The sequence below is a fragment of the Ursus arctos genome, unplaced genomic scaffold (assembly GCF_023065955.2).
Source record: "Ursus arctos isolate Adak ecotype North America unplaced genomic scaffold, UrsArc2.0 scaffold_12, whole genome shotgun sequence".
In the NCBI taxonomy this organism is placed as follows: Eukaryota; Metazoa; Chordata; class Mammalia; order Carnivora; family Ursidae; genus Ursus; species Ursus arctos.
Window position 1 is genome coordinate 5708700 of NW_026622786.1, and position 22716 is coordinate 5731415.

General features: G+C 44.2%; 1 protein-coding gene and 1 non-coding gene across 5 annotated transcripts in view; both read right to left on the bottom strand.

Moving 5' to 3' along the window:
* LOC125282148 (putative neuroblastoma breakpoint family member 5) overlaps window positions 1-22716 on the bottom strand; it is a 33391-nt gene that overhangs the window by 9112 nt on the left and 1563 nt on the right. The window contains exons 3-9 of one of the 4 annotated variants that reach the window (XM_057310766.1): window positions 21625-21823; window positions 19711-20818; window positions 15594-15911; window positions 10957-11082; window positions 10233-10336; window positions 9289-9693; window positions 7203-7279 (exon numbers count right to left, since the gene is read on the bottom strand). The gene's annotated coding sequence lies outside the window, so the exon portion shown is untranslated. Of the gene's footprint in view, window positions 1-7202; window positions 7280-9288; window positions 9694-10232; window positions 10337-10956; window positions 13541-15593; window positions 15912-19710; window positions 22184-22716 lie in introns of those variants that run through there. The other 3 variants (XM_057310769.1, XM_057310768.1, XM_057310767.1) reach the window with 3 other exon arrangements.
* On the bottom strand, window positions 21738-21899 carry LOC125282171 (U1 spliceosomal RNA). Its single transcript, XR_003313939.1, has one exon. It is a non-coding gene; the product is annotated as a U1 spliceosomal RNA (small nuclear RNA).

Genomic DNA, 22716 nt, shown 5'->3' on the forward strand with positions numbered 1-22716 from the left:
TTTTTGTATTCTAGATAGCAAACCTCCATCAGATATACAATTTGTAAATATTTCTCCCGTTGTGTGGATTGGCTTTTCACTTCCTTGATAGTGTCCTTTGAAACAAAAACCTTTTAATTTTGATGAAATCCGGGTTATCTATTTATTCTTGGGTTGCTTGTCCATTTAAGAAACTGGCTTCTAACCCCAAATCATGAAGATTTATAACTACATATTCCTCAAAACATTGCTTTTGTATGAGAACTTTCCTGGGTTTTAGGGGGTGGTGGACATTATTTAATAATGTTTCTTGTCTCTTGATTAATTGTCTGTTGATTGATATCTCAATTGATATTCTTGTGCTTGTTTTCCCTCCTATGGAGCATGCCGTGGCCTATAACAGAGATTTTGAAAATGGTATCTAATGATATCCTGGCCTTGATTCAGGGGAGAGTCCTGGTTATATAGTTGAGTTGGTCTACACCTCATGCATAGATTCACAAATTGCCAGGGCCTATAGTGGTGAGTAGTTGATTATTTTTCTGAGGAACACTTGTCCGGTAGTCCAGATCATTCTAGGGCTAGGGTGGACTTTCTCAGTCCCCTCCAGACCGAGAAGACTGCAGGGGTTGGACCTAGTCAAGAATTTCATCTCTGGTCTTCGTGGAAAGTAGACATGCCTCAGGGTTTGGGGAAAGTTGTTCAATACAAATGGGTTCCCCTCCAATCTTCATATTATATACATGATTTCTTTGTAGAAAAGGTAAAAGGTGAAAAAAACTAAGATGCAGCCCTCAGAATGGGAGAAGATATTTGCAAATGACACTACAGATAAAAGACTGGTATCCAAGATCTATAAAGAACTTCTTAAACTCAATACACAAGAAACAAATAATCAAATCAAAAAGTGGGCAGAAGGTAGGAACAGACACTTTTCCAATGAAGACACACAAATGGTTAACAGACACATGGAAAAATGTTCAAAATCATCAACCATCAGGGAAATTCAAATCAAAACCACACTGAGATACCACCTTATGCCAGTTAGAATGGCAAAAATGGACAAGGCAAGAAACAACAGATGTTGGAGAAGATGTGCAGAAAGGGGAACCCTCTTACAGTGTTGGTGGGAATGGAAGTTGGTACAGCCACTTTGGAAAACAGTGTGGAGGTCCCTCAAAAAGTTAAAACTAGAGCTACCCTATGACCCAGCAATTGTACTCCTGTGTATTTACCCCAAAGAAACGGACGTAGTGAAGGGAAGGGCCATATGCACCTCAAAGTTCATAGCGGCATTGTCCCCAATAGCTAAATTGTGGAAGGACCCAAGATGCCCTTCAACAGACAAATGGATAAAGAAGATGTGGCCCATATATACAATGGAATTTTACTCAGCCATCAGAAAGGAAGATTACCCAACCTTTGCAGTACCATGGGCTGGACTGGAGGAGATTATGCTAAGTGAAATAAGCCAAGCAGAGAAAGACAATTATCATATGGTTTCACTCATTTATGGAAGGTAAGAAATAGCAGGGAGATTGGTAGGAGAAGGAAGGGAAGAATGAAGGGGGTGTAAACAGAAGGGGGAATGGACCACAAGAGACTATGGACTCTGGGAAACAAACTGAGGGCTTCAGAGGGGAGGGGGTGGGGAGATTGGGATAGGCCGGTGACGGGTATTAAGGAGGGCACATATTGCATGGGGCACGGGGTGTTATGCGCAAACAATGAATCATGGGATGGCGCCTGGGTGGCTCAGTCGTTAAGCATCTGCCTTTGGCTCAGGGCATGATCCCAGAGTCCTGGGATTGAGCCCCACATCAGGCTCCTCCTCTGCTGGGAGCCTGCTTCTTCCTCTCCCACTTCCCCTGCCTGTGTTCCCTCTCTTGGTGTCTCTGTCTCTGTCAAATAAATAAATAAAATATAAAAAAAAAAAACAAAACAAAAACAAAACACACACGCACAAAAACAATGAATCATGGAACACTACATCAAAAACTAAGGATGTACTGTATGGTGGCTAACACAACATAATAAAAAATGTTTTTAAAAAAGTAAAGGTGAAAGGATATTTATTTTAGAACAACTTGTCTGTTCTTCGCCAATTGTCTGTGCTTTTAAAAATGTGTAAAGGATCATTCAAGGTCAAATACCTTCTTAGCAAAAGTACAGTTCTTGCACCCTACCAGGTGATTATACTGAATCCTATGAATCGTCTTATTACTCAGATGTTATCCTTTTCCTGATGAGAAAAAAAAAAAACCTGAGAAATATTACAAAGCTTCCCAAGGCCACATATCTAGTGAAGAGAGGAGGCAGCATTAGAAACCATTTTGGGGGACACCATCCAACTCTTGACCTCAGCTTAGGTCTTGATCTCAGGGTCGTGAATTGGAGCCCTGTGTTGGGGTCCACTTAAAAAAAAAAGGCAACCAATCTAGCAGATACCCCATTGTGTTTTCATATGCTTATTATCATTTGGATGTCTTCTTTTGGGATGGGCTTTTTAAAATATTTCTGCCCATTAATATACTAGGTTTTTTTCTCATTTTCTTTGTGATTTATAAGAGTTCTTGATATATTTTGGATGAGTGTTTTGTCAGATATATGTATTGAAAATAATCATTTCTGGTCTATAGATGGCCTTTCATTTTTGAAGGATGTCTTACAGTATACAGAAGCTTTTAGTTTTCATGAACAACAATTTAATTGAATTTTTTATGGTGAGTGCTATTGTGTCCTGTTTTAGAAATATTTGTCTATGCCAATATTGTGAAAATACTTCCTATTTTTCTTTTATAAGCTTTGGAATTCTTGCTTTCATATCTCCAATTAATTTCAATATGTAGTGGGAAGTGTTTGTTAATATTTACTTTTTAAAAAACAAATCATCTTTTGCTCTATTACCTTTAACAGAAAAGTCTTCCACTTCCCCAGTAAAGAATATTAACATATACACACACGTATACAAAATCAAATAGCTGTGCATATGTGGGTATATTTTTGAATCGCTGTTCTTTCACTTTGATATATTTATGTCGGTTAAGTGTCTGACATGGATTCTGGCTCAGGTCATGATCTCATTGGTGGTGAGATCCAGCCCCAAGTAGGTCTCCATGCTCAGCAGGGAGTCTGCTTGATATTCTGTCCCTCTCCTTCTCCCTCTACTGCTCCCCCACTCACTTTCTCTCCCTCTCTCTCAAATCAATCAATTTTAAAAACAAAACAGAATTTCCAAACTATTTTCTAGAGTAGTTGTAGAATTTAACATGCCCATCAGCAGTGTACGAGAATTGTAGCTCCTACACATCCTTGCCAATACTTGGAATGGAGATTCTTTTCATTTTTGCCATTTTAATTGGCAGATAGTGGTTTCAATTTGCATTTTCCTAAAGTAATGATGTAGATCTTGGCATGTCCTTATATGCCTTCCGTATATATACTTTGCTTTGCTGAGCTGTTCACAAATCTTTTACCCATGTTATCATTTTATTTTATTTTTTAAAGGTTTTATTTATTTATTTGAAATAGACAGAGAGCAAGAGTGGGGGGGGGTGTGTGGAGGTGGGGTGGGGAGGGCAGAGGGGGAGGGAGAAGAACATTCCCTGCTCAGTGGGGAGACTGACAGAGGGGGTAGGGGCTAGATCCCAGGACCCTGAGATCATGACCTGAGCCAAAGGCAGCTGCTTCACCAACTGAGCCACCCAGGCACTTTTCTTTTACCCATTTTTCAATTGGATTGTTTGTCTTCTTCTTAACTTTTGAGAGTTCTTTCAACGGTTCTATTAGGAGATCTTCACCAGATATGTAATTTATAAATATATTCTCCTTCTATGTTTTCCCCTGATTTTGCATTCTCTCACCAATGTCTTCTGAAGAGCAGAAGTTTTCAATTTTGATGAAGTCCAAATTTGTTCTTTCATTAATCACAATTTTGGTGTCATATCTAAGAAACCATTGTCCGGGGGCGCCTGGGTGGCATAGTCGGTTAAGTGTTGTGATGCCAGGGTCCTGGGATCTAGCCCCACATCGGGCTCTTTGCCCAGCGGAGGGCCTGCTCTTCCCTCTCCCTCTGCTGCTCCCCTGCTTGTGCTTTCTCACTCTGTCAAATAAATAAATAAAATTGTTAAAAAAAAAACAGAAAGAAATCATTGTCCAACATTAGGTTCTAAACACTTTTTTAAAGATTTATTTATTGGGGTGCCTGGGTGGCTCAGTTGGTTACTCATCTGCCTTTAGCTGAGGTCATGATCCCAGGGTCCTGGGATTGAGCCCCCTGTCAGGCTTCCTGCTCAGCAGAAAGTCGGCTTCTCCCTCTCCATCTGCCTGCCCCTCTGCTTGTGTTCTGTCTCTCTCAAATAAACAAATTCTTTTTCAAATTATAGATTTATTTATTTAATTTGCGAGAAAGTGACAGAGAGAGAGCAAGTAGGGGGAGGGAAAGAGGGAAAGAAATTGAAGCAGACTCCCCACTGAGTGCATAGCCAACTCTGGGCCTGATCCCACCACCCATGAGCTCAGGACCTAAGTCAAAATCATGAGTCAGATGAGCCACCAACTGTGTCACCCAGGTGCTCCTAAAGACTTTTCTACTACGTTTTTTTCAAAAAGTCTTAACATTTTAAGGTTTCTATTTAGGCCCATACTCTATTTTAGGCTAATTTCTGCATGGTGTGAGTTATGATTCCAATTTATGTATTTATTTTCACATGCATATACATAGGTCATATCCATATTCATGTGCTGAAAATATTACACTTGACCACTTAGTGAAAGATTATACATTTTTTTAAAGATTTTATTTATTTATTTGACAGAGAGAGAGGCAGCCAGCAGAGAGAGGGAACACAAGTGGGGGGAGTGGGAGAGGAAGAAGCGGGCTCCCAGCGGAGGAGCCTGATGTGGGACTCGATCCCAGGACTCTGGGATCACGCCCTGGGCCGAAGGCAGGCACTTAATGACTGAGCCACCCAAGCGCCCCAAGATTATACATTTTTAAAAGATTTGTTTATTTATTTCGGGGAGGGAGGGGCAGAGGGAGAGAGAGAGAGAATCCCAAGCTGACCCCCTGCTGAACATGGAGCCTGATGCAGGGCTAGATCCCAGGACCCTGAGATCATGAGCTGAGCCAAAATCAAGAGTTGGACACTTCACCAACTGAGCCACCAGGACCTCCAAAAGATTATACTTCTTCTTTTTTTTTCTTTTCACAATTTGTTACAATTTATTTTTAAGGCCAGTTATGTGTTTTTATTAAGATGATTTGCTTTTGATTAAAATGACTATAAAGTATATTAAACACTTTTCTGTTTTCATAGAAGGAAGGCACCCAGGTGCCCAGCTACCACTTCCATGTGCTAGTCTCTGTGAAGAAGGCAGAGGATATTACTTAAGCTACTGCTTTAAGTCAAAAGATTATACTTCTTACAATGCTTTGCTTCTCACGTTTATCAAAAACCTTTTCTCCGTATAGGTATTAGTTTCTTTTTGGAATCCGTAATCCATTTTATTGATCTGCTTACCTGTCATATGCCAATACCAATCTGTTTCGATTACTATAACTTCAGAATAGTTCTTCAAATTAGGTACAGCTAGCCCTCAAACTTGGTTCTTTGTTTCACACGTGTTTTGGCCACACTAGGTCATTTACAGTTTTCTATGAATTTTAAAATCAACTGGTCACTTTCTACCAAGGATAAAGGCTGAGATTTTGAGAGTGATTCAATTGAGTGTCTATATATCAGATGGGGGAAATTGATGTTTGAACAGTACTGAAGCTTGGGACCCATGAATAAGAATTTCCCTTCATTTTCTATGGCTTCATTCATTTCTCTGTGAAATATTTTGTGATTTTCACTCAGACTATCCCTCAGTATTTCAGGCTTCATGCTATTATCAATGGTATCACTTTTCATATTTCAGTTAGGCATTGCAATCACATAAAACACACCTGAGTTTTATATGTAGATGTTTTTTTAATGTTTTTTTTATTATATTATGTAGTCACCATACAGTACATCCCCGGTTTCCGATGTAAAGTTTGATGATTCATTAGTTGCATATAACACCCAGTGCACCATGCAATACATGCCCTCCTTACTACCCATCACCAGTCTATATGTAGATGTTTTATCTTGATACAAACAAATGCTTTTCAGAGTCAAGCTAGATCTGCCAGTGACCATATCTTTGGAGATTTAGGTATTTGCCAGGTGACAAGAATCTTATTCCATTCACTTGGAGTTTTCTCAGCAGCCCAAAGAAAAGGTAAATAGCTCTACAAAGAGTCTTGTGGACCAATGCATGTGAAATGCTTTGTATGTTCATTAATAAACTTTCCTTAAGAGTAACCACTCAGTTGGTAAGGCTGCTAATCTATCTTGTGTTTAGATGCGATACCACAGTTGCAAAATTTAAGGGCCAATGTTTTCTCTTATTATTTTACTTAGTCTTGAATAATCTACTGCCAGCACTATGTACTACCAGAAGCCTTGGGACGGTATGCAATGATATATCCATCAAATACCATGAATGGTGCCCAAATCTGATTCGTCTTCTTTCTGATGTGATCTATTATAAAATGATACCAACAGCATTAAAACAATTAATAGTGGCAGGCTGAGGGCTGTGTGTGACTCAGTTGTGTGACTGAGTTACCGTTGGAGACAATGGCTCCTACTTCAAATCTGAAGTAGGTGTCCACTCCCATGAGTCTGTAAGCGTCAGGTCCTGATTCTGCAACAGAAGCTGTAGTCCTTTGCGTCAGCTTCATTCCCCCAAGGAAGAGAGAAAGATCTTTGGTTTAAGTCGTGAGTGGTGTGTGTAGCATATTTAAGTTACCTCTTTAGGCTTTGAACTTAACATCCTATCAGGCAAAGCTTGCTCACCTCTGTGACTCACAAGTTCAAATTCCCAGTGGCTCAGGTGACATGTCTCAAAAAAACCAAAGCATCCATTCAGTATTAGGTGTCTCTCCTAAAGTTCACCCTTGATGGCCTAAAATGTGGCACACAAACAGCTTTATATGTGTTTGATTCATGTTTGTCTAATGGTTTTCCAAAGTCTAAGTATGCAAATGACTTTCGGTCCAGTTTTTGTTTCCCAATGCTCTGCCTATTTGACAGGGCTCAAGAGTCAATATAAACACAGATTTATTTCAATTTGTTTATAACCAACCAATCATTGTGTACATGACATATAATTCTATACATTCCTTCTTTTACCTGTTTACATTTGGATGTTGAGAGGATAGAATGTTACTCGCCTCTTCCACTGACATCCTGAATTACAGTTCTGCTCTCTGTTAAAACAAAACAAAACAAAACAAAACAAAACAAAACAAAACAAAACAAAACAAAACAAAAAGCTGCTTGACTTGTTATTCATCAAAGTCATCATAGGATGTGTTTAAATCTCATTATTTCTGAGCGTCATTAATTTTTAAAAGATTCTATTTATTTTAGAGAGAAAGAGTAGTGCGAGCTGGGAGAACAGAGGGGCAGACTCCGAGAGGGAGCAAGAATCTGAGGCAGACCCTGGGCTGAGCGTGGAGCCCAACTCGGGTCTTGACCTCACTACCATGAGATCATGACCCGAGCTGAAACCAAGAGTCAGACGCTTAACTGAATGAGCCACCCAGGTGCCCTTTGGTTTTCTAAGAATGGAAAAGTCATTTTTGGCTCAAGCCAACAGTGGATAATCTGTGAAAGAATGATTGCAGTGCTCAACTTCAACTTACTCACATATTATTTTAATCTGATTGTTTTAGGTGCTTTCCCCAGACATTCTCAATTGAGGCTCTCCTGAAATCAATCTGTCCTTATGGAAAACATCAGAAATCTACGCCCAAGTAACAGGCAGAATTAGAAATTTGTTTCACCATTCTGTACCATCATCTAATATGCCCAGAGGGAACCGTCAACAATTCTGGATACACCTAGAGGTAACTTGTACTTATCCTTACCTAGCTAATCCAGTCTCTATTCCTACCATATTTTCTTTTTTTTAAATAATATTTTTATTATATTATGTTAGTCACGATACAGTACATCCCTAGTTTTTGATGTAAACTTCCATGATTCATTACTTGCGTATAACACCCAGCGCACTATGCAATACGTGCCCTCCTTCATACCCATCACCAGCCTATCCCATTCCCCCACCCCCTCTCCTCTGAAGCCCTCAGTTTGTTTCCCAGAGGAGAAAATTAACTAGATACAAAGAAGTAGAGTGAATTGATGACCTTCCTCAGTACTAATGAACAGCTTCCAACAGTAGGCCTTGACTCTTTGCATTTAAAGCATATTTGTATTTGGGAATTTTTAATTTGGGGGGAACATTGTATGCATTTTCACCTTAGCATGTTTTTCTTCAACTTCCTTTATAGTATATGGTTAACAAGGCTTCTGGACTAGTCAATATCCCCATAATTTCATGTTGAAAACTAGTACAGTTTTATAAATCAATAACCAACCAATACACAAGGCTACTATGGTTTTCTCATTGCCCTAAGGAACCGAAGTATACTGTGTCAATTATGTACTTCAAATCTTAAACAGACTGTCACATAAAAAGTATTTAAGATAATTAACTTAAGAGAAAATATTCAACTTCGACAGTAATCAAATAACAAAGTACAAAAATTAAAATCATCATTGCATTAAAAAAAAGAATTATTGCAGATCATGGACTAAATTTTTAGTGTCCATCGAATCCAAAATTTTGCTAGATATGTTTTCTCAAGACGGTGTAATGTTACTATGAGCCAGCTCACCTGTAACTTCAAAAGCCCCAACCCTTTTTCTCCACCACCTAGGGGATACTGTCACAAACTCAGCCCAGCCCTTTCTTCTGCCACTGGCCAGGTGATCTGTTTTATTGCATGACCCTCCTGGCAGAGCAACTTTCCAGCATGTTATGTGCCTTAAGGGCTTCCTGTTTCTCTACGACCAATGCAAGAAAGTGGTTTGCTTTGTTATTTGGCATCTAGAGCCATGATTAGCGTCAGCTTTGTTTCCCCGGAAGTCATCAGGTGCTGTTAAATGCAATAACTTTTCTCCCACTACACTACACTTGACTCCACTCAAATATTATATTCCCTAAACCTTCACTTTCTGAGTAGATCCTTGACCCTTTCCATTCATGACCCCCAGGCAGCATTATTAAGAATATTATTAATATCATGTGGCTTCAGATGCAATGGTCCACTACCCTGGGCCTCCCTGACCTTAGGGCAGAACTATCTGCAGTGAGAATGGACATTTACAACCCTTATCCAAACATCATTGATCCCTCTAAGCCCACACTTACGTGGAGGACATCGACCATGAGGGCAGCTCCAAGGTCGAGGCTAGGCTTCTGGGGCAGAGCCTCATGGTCACATCCTCCTCCTCTTGGAATTGGTGCTTCCCAGCAGTTCAAACCAAGCCCGCTCCATCCTGTGGGGCTCTTCGGCAGGTGCACAGGTTCACTGTGGCCTACGTTACTCTCTTAGTCCTCCTTCCTTGCAGAGTTGGAAGCTGCTGTATGCATTCCGTGGTCTCCCCTGATTTCTCTGAACTCAACTTGTCCTTCTTCTTACCGCCTGCGCCAACCACCTGCTCCACCATTGCCTTGGACATCGTTGGGTTATTCTCATCCTCCAAACGTGCTGCTTTTCTGTCTTTCATCGGCTCCCTCCGTTCTCTGTTTTCAGTGTGGGCTCAGCTCAGGCTCCTGCAGGAGACACGCAGAGAAGAGACCAAGTCAGGTCTCAGCTGCAGTCCCCAGGGCTGCTTAACAGGCATCTCAGTCCCTCATGCACTCACAGAATCTGAGCAGGAGGTGACTTTGGAGAATTTGAATAACAACCTTATCTTACAGATGAGGAAACTGAGGCCCCGGGAGATTAAGACATTGCCCCAAACTCCTTCATCACTTGATGGCAGCAGAACCCCCACACTGGCCTTGGCTGCAAGCTTCCCTGTTGAGGCACCTAACACACCCTCGAGAAACCCACAACAGAATTTCAGGGGACACTGAAATTAAAAGTTCCCCTTAAAAATGCATAAGTAATTTTCAGGAGACCTTGGATTAAATGTAAGCATTTCCACTGTTAAAAACACCAGAAGGCCTATTTGGGGACAAATCTTTTCTCACAGCGATATAGTTCTCTTCCTTTTATTCACTTTTAAATCACTGGCTAATAGACCAGGATCACAGAACACAAGTGTATCACGTAACACTCATCATGATCACAAATAAAATGCACTTACGTGATTATCGATCAGATATCTGACTCCTGTGCCAACATTCATTTTCCTGAGAGCTGGCATCAGTCTGCCTTGCTCAGCCATGTCCCCAGTGCCTCCATGACAGCCTGCCAGGTGAAATATTCAGTAAATACTTGTCAAGTGGATAAATAACAGTTACCAGGAATGACGAACTTTTACTGATCTCCAGTCCGAACTATATTTCCGTTCCAACCCTATCCCGGGTCTGTGCTGAAGCAATAAAAGCACAGCCTTCAGAGAAGCTGTCCAAGAGTCCGATACCAGCTTCACCACAGGTCACATACGCTTTACTGGATCATTTAATTGTCTCTTTGAGCATATGTATCTCCTGTATGATAGAAAATGTATACTATAAATTAGGAAAGCCAGCATGAGCCACTGGAAAGTTAGATGTGAACTGGGACATCATGTAGCAGACAGGGCTCCAGTCCCTGGGCACCTGCTGCAGAGCTAAAGGACACCTACATCAGAGTCACTGTGGTGCTTGTTAGAATCCCCTGGGAATAAGGCAAAGAAGCTGCATTTCAGACAAAAACTCCAAGGAGATTCTCATGTATGAAAAAAAGCCTATTTCAAACAAAGAGCCTAGGATGGAGATTCTGACGCCCCAGTGCTCACAAGACTGACTCCGGTTTGAGCAGACCACGTCCCTCATCCAAGGTGGCTTTCAACGGAGAAAGGGGACATTTCCGGGAAGGGCTCCTACCTGATGTGGGTCCTGCTTCCATGATTTGGGTTTTTAGGGCGTTTCCTCCTCGGCTCCAATTGCTGGGGGATGTCAGCCCTCATGGGAGTCATTTCTTTATGAAGACCTCTGTCATTTATTCTGCCCCTGGAGAAGAGACAGCAGAGATCAGTTCTGGGCTCCACAGTTCTAACCTTCCTCCTAAGCCACCTGGGTAAACTGAAAGCATGATGACAGACACAAATCAGGGTCAGGGAAGAGGATCCCAGAGGAGTGAGATGGTGAGGGCAGCCCCTCCTGGGAGAGAGAACCACAACAAGGTCACTATCAGACGGCTTCGTGTGGGGACGACATACTGACCAATTCTGTGAGCAGAGAACCCAGCCTCGTAATTCCAGACTCCTGAGCCATAGGACTGTGAGGTAACAAATGCTCTTCGTTGATTTAAACCACCAGTTTTCTAATTTGTTAATACTATCAGTAGAGAACTAGTTCAGATGCTTATCTCTACTCTCCTGGGTTTTTAATCTTTAGAAATATGTAGGCTTATCTCTATAAAGAAAAAAAATCGGTAACACCTTGAGATCCTGGGAAGGCGGGTGAGGGCTGAGCCAGGGCCGGAAGCAGAATTGTGGGAGCAGCGGAAGCTCTGGCCTCTGCGGACTGAGTGCAAGGAAGACAATCTCCCTGATTTTTCAGAGGCTCTTCAGGTTCTCTTCTCTCATTCGGTCTACAGGCTCAGTGCATTTGAGGAGCAACACTGGTGTTCCAGCAGTGGCATCTGATAAGGAGCTTGATCCTGTACAGAAACTCTTTGTGGACACGGTTAGAGACTACAGAACGAAGCTTCTGGAGGACATGCTGATACTGGCCCAGAGCTCCAGCAAGACCTAGAGAGGGAGCCCTTCAAGCTTAAGCAAATGTATGGTGGAGCAGACATGAATACATGCCCGGACTTCAAATCTGAAGATCCTAAATTTGAAGTCATCGAAAAGCCCCAGTCCTGAAGAAATAATGTAACATTTATTTGGTAATTTGACCTAGATTCGTTGTACAACTGGATCAGAATAAACATACATTTCTCAACTGTCACGTGTTCTTTGAATTCTGATTCCAAATGAATGATTTGGTGATGTTGGGTGTAAAAAAAAAAGAAAGTCAAAGAAAAACAGTAAAAATCTATTCAACACGTTCACATGATGTTCCCTAACCCTTGTAACATGAAGGACACTGTGAAGGGCATTTCCTATCTACAATAGGTTCTTTCTAACGCTCTCTTCCTGAGACCAAGGGGGGTGTTCTTTCTGGCTGCAAGGAATAAAAGCCCCAACTTGTTTCATGGGAGGTGTGTTCCTGGCGATTTGAGTTAAGGGAATTGTCATCGGCTAAGGCCATGCCAAGGATCAATTTTTCACCCAGATGTGGTGTGACAAATTTCCCAAAAATGAACAGACCATTTCAAGGTAAGATTGCTCCCTGTACTTCATCTTTTCTTATCCCTGCTGTATTTGTAACTATGGGAAATTGTATAAAACAAGATAGAGAGTTATGATAGATGGCATGTGGGATTTAATAAGAGCTGTTGGGGCACCTGGGTGGCTCAGTCGGTTAAGAGTCTGCCCTCAGCTCAGGTCAGGATCCCAAGATCCTGGGATGGAGCCCCGCATTGGGCTCCCTGCTCAGCGGGGAGTATGCTTCTCCCTCTCCCTCTGCTGTTCCCCTGCTTGTGCTCTCTCTCTCTCTGTCTCAGTCAAATAAATAAATAAATAAAATCTTTTTTAAAAAAATAATGAGATCTGTTATAATCCTGAACTAACAGGGAATTGATGACAAGGACTACAAGGTAGCAGGGAAACATCCCTGTGGGCTTTTGGAGTTGCAAATGGGCACGTGCAAAAGAACGATACATGGTTTTGGAAGATACCTTAGCAAAAAATTTGGCCATAATGGCCATGAAACATTTAATCCATGATCCAACAGTTACTCTGTACACAGATTATCCTGCCTTAACTTTGGCCAATGGCAACTATTTCAAGAAAGACCAGAGAATTGCGTAAGAGCACATCCAACAAATATGGGGATGATAGAAAGGGTTGCTTTGCCAAATCAGTTGCCCCAAATCATAAATATTAAGCACTATCAAGTTTTACTCACATTTTCAAGGGTAAAATTATGAGGTACCAGCAAAGCAACTGAGACCACCAACACTAACTGCAAGAACCTGCTTCCCACATGAGGACATGTTCTGGCACAGACGAAACATATATGGTCTCAAGTGATGTGTGAGCTCACCACACAAAGTGGAGCTGTTTGGGGTGATTTCCCATGGCTATGCTTACATAGCTCTTGGGACCAGTTCTAGGGAATGAAGCCATATTAATCCACAGATTCTAGGTTTGGTTCTCTAAATAGTTTTATACACGTCAGATACACACTCCTGAAAGCATGTCATGGAGGGACCCTCCGAACAGTCACCACCATTTGGGTGTTTACCAACTGGTTCTTCACTAGATGTTTACTAGGAAAATTGACCAGGATACATTCCTTCTTTCCTTCCTTCTTTCCTTCCTCGCTCCCTCCCTTCCTCCCTCCCTCTCTTTCCTTCCTCTTTCCCTCTCTCTCTTTCCTTCTTTTCCTTCCTTCCTTCCTTCCTTCCTTCCTTCCTTCCTTCCTTCCTTCCTTCCATCCATTCATCCATTCATTCTTCCTTCCTTCTTCCTTCCTTCCTCCCTCCCCTCCTCTCTCTCCTGCTTGCTTGGTTTCTTTCTTTTTTCTTCCTTTCTTTCTTTCTTTCTTTCTTTCTTTCTTTCTTTCTTTCTTCCTTCCTTCCTTCCTTCCTTCCTTCCTTCCTTCCTTCCTTTTTCTTTCTTTCTTTCTTTCTTTCTTTCTTTCTTTCTTTCTTTCTTCTTTCTTTCTTTCTTTCTTTCTTTCTTTCTTTCTTTCTTTCTTTCTTTCTTTCTTTCTTTCCAGGCCACCTCCACTGAAGGGAAATGAGTAGCTGCAAGGAACGCTGTTTCCCTTCTTTTCCCCACATTGCGTAGGTGTAACTTCTAAATCAGCAAGAGGCCAACTTCATTTCCCTGGGCAAAGGTATGTAAGGAAGGAAAAGTTCCTCCTTTACCCTTCAAGGTCTTCCAACTAAACTAAAAATTAAGTTTATCTGAGACATTGCATGCCTACGAAGAACTGATATTGAAATGGAGACCTTTAAAGAAATATAAAGTATTAAGGCAGTTTTTATGTATTTTAGACAAGGACACAGTACATTTCTGAGGGATGTTTGGGAGTTTTAATTTGAAGGGAGTTCTAAGCAGAATTTAGAATCTCTGCTTTAAAGTCCCTGGTGAGAAGGAAAATTTTTTACTTCTTAGTACATGAGATGCCTTTTATATACGGGAGATTGGTTTCCTGCATTCAGGAAGACAGAAGAGGGTTCGAGTGTCCTTGCACCAGTTGCTCTTCAAGTAGCTTCAATTCAAAATAATCAATATGCCACTGTGTTACATTTTGACCCATCTGACCTTGGCGCCTATGGGTACCATGGTTTCTCTCAGCATTGCTCAATACTCAGTGCCCATTTCAGAGAGAACACTAAACATATTATTCTTAGAAATTCCAAGGGGCAACCGGGTGGCTTAGTTGTTGAACCCTCTGACTCTTGATTTCAGCTCAGTTCGTGATCTCAGGGTCGTGGGAACAAGCCCCAGTTTCGGCTTCATGCTCATTGCAGTGTCAGCTTGGGATTTTTCTCCCTCTCCCTCTGCCCCCACCCTTCCTCTACTTAAATAAGGAAATAAAATCTTTAAAAAATGGAAGTTAAAAAATAAATACCATGATCTTACCTGAAACTAATGTAACACTATATGTTAAGTACACCAGAATTTTTTAAAAATTATTTTAAGGGGTGCCTGAGTGGCTCAATTCGTTAAGAGTCAGTCTCTGTCTCAGGTCAGGATCCCAGAGTCCTGGGATAAGCCCCAAGTCCAGCTCCCTGCTGGGTGGGGAGTCTGCTTCTCTCTCTCCTTCTCCCCTCCCCCACGCTCTCTCTCATGTTCTCTCTCAAATAAGTAAATAAAATATTTTTTAAAAAGCAATGAAATGGCCCTCTCTGGAATCAACCCACTTATAGGCATACTTTCTTTCTGCTGACCCCAGTGCCCCCATTTCTCTTTGTTACCTGTCTGACCTATATCCTTCCCTCAGTGATGGAGCCTGCTCAGATGTTCTGCTTAAGCTGTAGATGGGGCCAAAGAGAAGTACACATGGGCCAGAATGGGCTGCCTTCAGAATCAGTCAAGGTAAATACAGGCAGTCAGAAAGGAGCCTAAACTACCGTTAGGAATGAGCACTGGCACATATAGTGGTATGGATTTTAGGTGAGGTATTGATATCCACTTCCTTGTACAAATATGCTTAGATACAAGCATGAGACCCTCGGATCAGACAAAATACCGAAAACTGTGTCAAGTATGAAGATACTAAGTTACCAAAGTTATTCTGAGTTGTATAATTGCTTTGTCCCGTAGTCTCCCATTTCCACCTGCAGAACCTAGAAAATGTTCAACAGTCTGCAATTGCCATCAAATTCAGTCTGAGGGCACAATCATTTAAACTGTTAACCCAAACTTTCCATTTTTTTCATAACCTGTGTTGCATACCAGGGATTTCGAATGCCCAATCCCGTTTTCAGTGAGGCTGCAGTGCGGGCAGAGAGTAATGTGGTGCATCCAGGTACTCTTCCGTTTCTTGGTCTACTTCTGTACTTAGGGTGTCAACTTTTGTCTGCCAGTGGACCTCAGGCCACACACGGGAAACCCAACAAATATTAAAAGTGCAGAGTCTCTGGGTTGATCTTGGGAAAAGTCAGGCAACGTTGAGGATTCTCCAGCTCAGCATGGCTCTTGATCTGCAAGGACCGAGGTAGCTGTCCCATCCTTTCCTTAGAGGGAGTAACTCTGGATTCCTGATGCATACACCTGCGTATTTTTTATTTTTTAGTATTATTATTTTAAATTTCAGCTAGGCTCCATCACCAACATGGGCTCCAACTCATGACCCTGAGATCAAGAGTTGCACATTTTCCCCCACGGAGCCAGCCATGTGTCCCTCCAGGCACCTTTGATGGTCCGGCACACACCATGAATTTCAGGTTGGCAAAAATAGTTCAAACTCTGGGAAATGCCTCCAATCTGCTCCACTCCCTTTGGACCTATTTCCTGAGTTCCTGCTGTCTGCGAGTCCTCTTTCCCACCTACCCATAGAAGACCCTCTAGGAACCCAACCCAGATCCCCTGGGATCCCTTGTATCCTTTCTGTGTAATCTTCTCCTGCTCTCAGTGTGTTTGGGCTCCTAAAGACACCTCTGACTAGGACTGCCCTGGGGCTCTTGGAGCTCCTCTGTACCTAGTCCCAGAGAATGGGGAGTATACGTAGTATGGGACCACCAGCCCCATTTATCTCGCCTCCCCAAAGGTACTCAGCCCATCACTAACAGGTGCAGGAAGGTGAAATCCCCTTTCCTGGCCTGGGGGAGATTAACCTGTAGGTGGGGCCAAGGAGAGGAGTAGGACTGCCCTGTACACACAAGCTACCTCCAGGTTACCTCCAGGTTCTCCTGCACCTGGCAGGACAAAGCTCCCCCACGGCTGTTGCTGGAGATCACACCATACACAGCAATGAACTCAAACTGGCCACAGAGCTAAGTGTAAGAGGCAAAACAACCATTCAAGGGGCACACATAGGAGAAAATGGTCAGGAGTTTGCATTGGGCAAAGAGTTCTAAGTCACTACAGCAAGAGCACAGTATGGAAGAGAAAAGCTTGAGATGAACTTCTTTGCATCAGAAGATACCACTGAGAAAAGGAACAGAGAAGCCACTGATTAGGAGAAAATATTTGCAGATTAAATACCCAATGAGGACTCACATTCACAAGAGGCAAGAGTACTTTGAACTCACTCAATGGGCAGAAGCTACACACTTTTTAAAGCCAGTAGAACACTTGAATACACACATTACCAAAGAAGACCAATAAATGGCTCATAAGCACACAAAAAAGTAATCAACCTTATTAGTCCTCACGAAATGCCAGTAAAACCAGGTACCACTTTACACCAACTAGTGCGATTATGTTCAAAAGACAGTGCCAAGTGTTGCTGAGAATGTGGAGAAACTGGACCCTCCTATATTGCTGGTGGGAACGTAAAATAAAAGAACCGCTTTGGAAGCCACCTTGAGAGTTCTTAAGAGTGAAACACAAGCTTTCCATAGGCCCCAGCAATTCCACAACTAGAAATCTATCTGAGAGAAATAAAAACAGTTGTTCACGCAAGCCTCATTCAGAAAGATTCGGGGCAACATTATTCACAATAGGAGAAAACCTGACAGCAACACGAAGCGCCATCGACTGGTGAATGGACAAACAAAATGTGGCCTATCTGTACCATGGAATCTATTCAGCAACAAAAGGCAGAGAAATCTGGTCCAAGCAACAGCGTGGAAGAACCCTACAAGCATGCTCAGAGAAAGAAACCAGTCACCAAGAACTACGTGTTGTCTCCTTCGATTTCTGTAAACTGTCCAGAAAGGAGCACTGTATGGAGACAGAAAGCAGATCAAGGTTGCTTGGGGCTGGAGGACGGAGTGGAGATTGTCTGCAGAGGGGCTGGAGGGGGTGTGGGAAGGGGAAGGAGACTCTAAAACAAACTAGGGTACTAGCTGAACAACTGTGCTATCCTAGGGGACTTCCACAATGGGTGAACGTGATTGCATGTAAATTTCACCAAAAAGAAAAAGAAAAAGAAAAAAGGTAACAGTCCCACATCAATGGGTCCTTGTGTCCCCAGGCAAACACTCCCTGGTGAGGTGCCACATCCTGGAGTCCCAGCAGGGGTTGACTTAGAGCCTGGTTTCTGATCTCACATTGGAGTCAGGGATTCAGGGCCTATGCCTTCAGCCTCTGGCCCTGGCAGTTCCCCTGGAATCCACAAGGGGGCAGGCGACCTAAGGGAGGAGACCTCCAGGTGGCACAAGGAGACCAGGGGGCAGAAGGCAAAGACAGCGGATACCCAGCTGGCTGGAGATTTGGGGAGAAAGTGAGAGCTGCAGGACACAGGAAAGCAGCTGGCAAGATCTGGATGACTTTTTTTTTTTTTTTAACATTTCTATCTTTATTTATTTGACAAACAAAGAGAGACAACAATCAGGGGGAGCAGCAGGCAGAGGAGAGAGAGAAGCAGGCTCCCTGTGGACCAGGAAGCGCGATGGGGGGTTCCATTCCAGGACCTTAGGATCATGACCTGAGCTGAAGGCAGACGCTTAACTGACTGAGTCACCCAGGTCCCCTGGGTGGATCTTAAGTAGACTTGGTCCCCTGGGTGGGCTCTTCCCACCGACCTTTAGGTCAACAGCTAAAGGTTCCCTTTGATGCTCCCTCCTGCACTGGCACTGAGGCTCCCCTCCCCCCATCAGCGTAGGAAAAAGAGCTTGTGGCACCATTAACCTTCTCCTATGTCTAAGTCAGGGAGTTGGGACCAGGCTGGGGACCTGCCTTTTTCTGGACATCTATATAGGGCCAGCTCCTAGGTGCTGAGCCATCCCTGCAGGGGTCTAGAAGGGTCACCCTGGTCTTTCAAATTGGTGCTGGGCTTGCAAAGAATGGTTCCTGCTCATCTGTATTTCCCTGGCCTAGGCTGAGCATCCTCGTCCAAGATCAGGGGCTGCCATGACCTAACATAAGGAACCTCTGGTCTGTCACTGCTTCTCTTTGGCAAAGTCCACAGGTGGCCCGCGGTAGTGGTGGGTTGGGGGGGAGGGCATAGAATTTTACACTCTGTCAAAACATCGTCCACGGTGAGGATTTTAAAAAATGTTAAGAGGACAGAGATCACATTATATACTCGGTGGTACAGGAACAGCTCTGCATGGTGACAGAGAGTAGCTACACATCTAATGAGCATAATATAATCTGTAGAGCTGTCCAATCACTGTGTTGTCATGTGAAACTGACGTCACATGGTGTATCAACTGTAAATCAATTAAAAAAACCCTGCAGGTGAGGGGAAAACATTTGAAAAGGAACCAATAAAACTGTCATTGACTGGGGAATAACGTGGGTTTCAATTGAACAGAACAATGTGTATGCACTTAGAGGTGGAATATTTTTTTAGATAAATACAGTATAGTAGTGTCGATGTATTTTCTCTTCCTCGTGATTTTCTCAATGACATTTTCTTTAACTCACTGTGGTATAAGAATAAAGTATATGATACAAACAGCACACAAAATATGTGTGAATCAACTGTTTTGTGATCAGTAAGGCTTCAGTGGTAGTTATGTTTTGGGGGAGTCAAAAGTGACACACAGATTTTCAAGTGTGGGAATCTGTACCCCTAACCCCCAGGTTGTTCAAGAGTCAAATTGTATCTGTATTGGCAGATACCATGCCCCTATTTAGAGAAAAATCCAAACACACACACACACACACACACACACACACACACACACACACACACACACCCCAGCTACTAGAGTGCATAACTTAATTCCGCAGAGTTGCAGAGCACAAGACAGACAAAATCAGGTGCTTCTATACCCTAGCAATGAACAATCCGAAAAGGGAATTAAGAAAACAATTTCATTTCCAACAGCACCCACCAGAATAGCATCTAGGAATAGTCGAGTCAAGGAGGCACAAAAGCTGTACACTGAAAACTACACAGCATTGCTGCAAGAGATTCCAGAAGACCTAAACAAGTGGAAAGACATCCTGTGCTCACCGATTGGAAGGGTTAAGGTGGTTAAGATGGCAACACCACCAACTGCAGACTCCGCAGGATTCCTTTCCAACTTTTTTCTTCTGCCTTCTCTAGTCGCCGTCAGCCCCTTGCAGTATGTTTCCTTCAGTCAGGGTGGTTTTCATCTCTTAACGTGAGATTAGATCTTTTTTTTTACATTTTCCATGAATCTGATGACTCTTTTGAACCGATGGGATGCAGTTAAAACAAACGCTTTCTGGTCCTTCTCTGGTGAGTCTCACCTTGGTGTCGGCTCTGCGTCATTTTCAGAGGAGTGATCTGTCTCCTCCAGGAGGCTCATTTCCCCTGCTTCTCTGCATACCTCAGACTGTCGGATGGAATGCCAGACACTGTGAATTTACCTTGTTGGTTGCTGGCTATTTTTGTGTTTTCTATAATATCGAGCTTTGTTCAGAGATGCATTTAAATTACTTGGGAACAGTGTGGTCATTTCTGGTGTTGCTTTAACGATTAGTTCAGTGGTCCAGAGCAGTGCTCCGTGGAGGGCTAACGATGAGCTCCCAGTACTGTGGCAAGTCCTCCCTGAGTCCTCCACCCTGTGCCTCGGGAATTAGGAGGGTTCGCCTTTTGCTCAGTCTGTCTGTGGGGCACAGGCTCTGCTCCCAGCGCTGTGTGAGCACCAGGCCCTGTTCAAAGGATGGCCGCCTGACTTGCTGGCCTTGCCTCCATGGAGGCCCTGAGCAGGACCTCACTGCACACCACCCTAGGGCCCCAACACAGCTCTGGCTAGGTGACTTTGCACAGCCCTGTCCTCCCCGTCTCTCCTCTGTCCAGGCGTCTCTCAGACCAGTGTCCTCAACTCTACGAGGTCCGCAGGGCTCCTCTTCAGCAGCCCTTCCCTCCGGTGCCTTGCTTGGAAACTCTCTGGAGGCAGTACCTTGGAGCACTTGTAGGGCTCCGCTCCCCTGGGTGTTTCCACGTGTCTGGGATGGCTGTCCTCTTTACCTGATGCCCAGGATCTTGGAAATCTGCATTTCGGGCATCTTGTGTGGTGCTGTTGCAGTGTTGCTTTGTTGCTTCAGGTAGAAGAGTAACCCAGTTCCTGTGAGTCCCTATTGGTGTGGCTCTGCTAAGAGAAAAAGTTGGAACAGGTCAGTGTAGATTCTGAACAGAGGCTTTTACTGAGTAGAGAAAAAGCCCCAGCTCTGGCGAAAGCATGAAGCCAGAAACCTCTTCCAGCTCGGAATTGCACAACAATGCAGGTACAGCTCTAAGGACAGTCTTTGCTTGAGCCCGAGAGCATGCAGAAGCCCCATGGCCCCTTGCCCAAGAGCTAGCCTGCTGCTTGGGAAACGTCTCTGGTGCCACCCCAATGGGTCCTTTGCAAGTGGACAGACTTCCCTCTTCCAAAGCCCCTCAAGGGGCGCCTAGCTGGCTCCATTGGCAGAGCACAGAACTCTGGAGCTGGTTTCGGGAGCCCAATCCCTACTTTGGGTGTAGAGATCACTTCCACAAGTAAACTTACAATAAACGAAGTAGGTCAAGCTGGACCATCTCTAGTCTCCGAAGGGTCCTCGGGAGGAAGGCTTATCTTGGTAGGCTACAACGTGGCCTCATTAAGGTCAGGAAGTCTGGGCATTGGATGAGGCTTTGTAGGGTGACTGGCCAGGTATGTGGGAAGGGCAGAAAGGAGAAGGAACACTGACCAGTGTTCCATGGGAAGTGAAAGAAAGCACTTCTGCAGGATGACAGGTCTGCAAGCCAGCTACTGTATAAGCAGAGATAGTAAAGAGCACTGGTGGGCACCTGGCACCTCGCTGCAGGAAGAACAACAGCATGAAAAACCCAACACCCAAAATGTCAGGCAAGTGAGAGCTGTGGACAGTCACTGACCACCATGCACTCTTGATGAGCAACAGCAAAAGAGAATATTACCCAACACTGAGGTCTGAAGTCTCCAGAATCCACTGCTTGGTCTGACCAGAAGACCAAACAGAACAAGACAGCAAACAAACAAACAAAAAACTTCTGTTACAGAGCTAGCACCAGGGGAGAGTGCGGATGGAGTCGCCCACTGTCACAAATTATGTAGCCGAGCTTCTGCCATTTGGGGAAGTTACAGGAGTCAGCACACCTGCAGTACAATGGGTGAGCCTCAGCCTGGGAAAACTAAATGCTTGATCATGGTATTTCTTCTGCCAGGTAAGTATGACTCCCGCTGCCACCAAACCACTCCAGCCACACCCGCCTTTCACCTTACACACAAGCTCACTCGCCTAGCCACACCCCAAAACCCTCGGCACCCACTCCTGTCCCAAGCATCCTCACCCTCCACCCAGTTCTTCCTAATACCTTGGAAACAACAGCGCTGCTACTTCTGCTACTTCCACAGCCCTGGCAATACAACCGCACAGAACCGCACCTAAACGTTGCCTGATTTACATCGGACACGCCCCGTCCGTGACGTCACGGCTCTCCTCTCAGTCGTCGCCTTCACAGTCTCCTCCACCTCCTTCCCTCCACCCTGATTTGGTTACCACTCCTCCACCCTCTCCCTGCAGCTCTGGCTCCCGACCCCTCCACACTCCCATTCAGACACACACACACACACACACACACACACACACACACCCCTCCCCCCAGCGCCCAGCACAGGGAAGGCTGAGCCAGCCTGGGAGGAACAGAGGGAGGACTTGCCACCAGCCCTCCAAGAGCCGATACGTCTCCCCCCGCCCTCTCTCCCTCTCCTCAGAACCTGGTTTGGAGGAAACCGAGAGCGATGGCTGCACCTCAGGAGCTCAGCCTCCAAGCCAGCCGCCCCCCTCCAGGTCTGGACACCCCGGGGGTGGGGGGCCCGGGGAACAAAGGTCCGCCTCCTCTGGGCACTGGGGCTGACACCTGTTGGCAACATCCCACAGGCTGAAAACATCCCCGGGCCTGCTGCTTCACCTGGAGGGCTCCTAGGGCAGGGTCTCGGCGCCCCCTCCTGGCCGCCCGGGGTAGGCGCCCAAGGATTCCGCAGTCCAG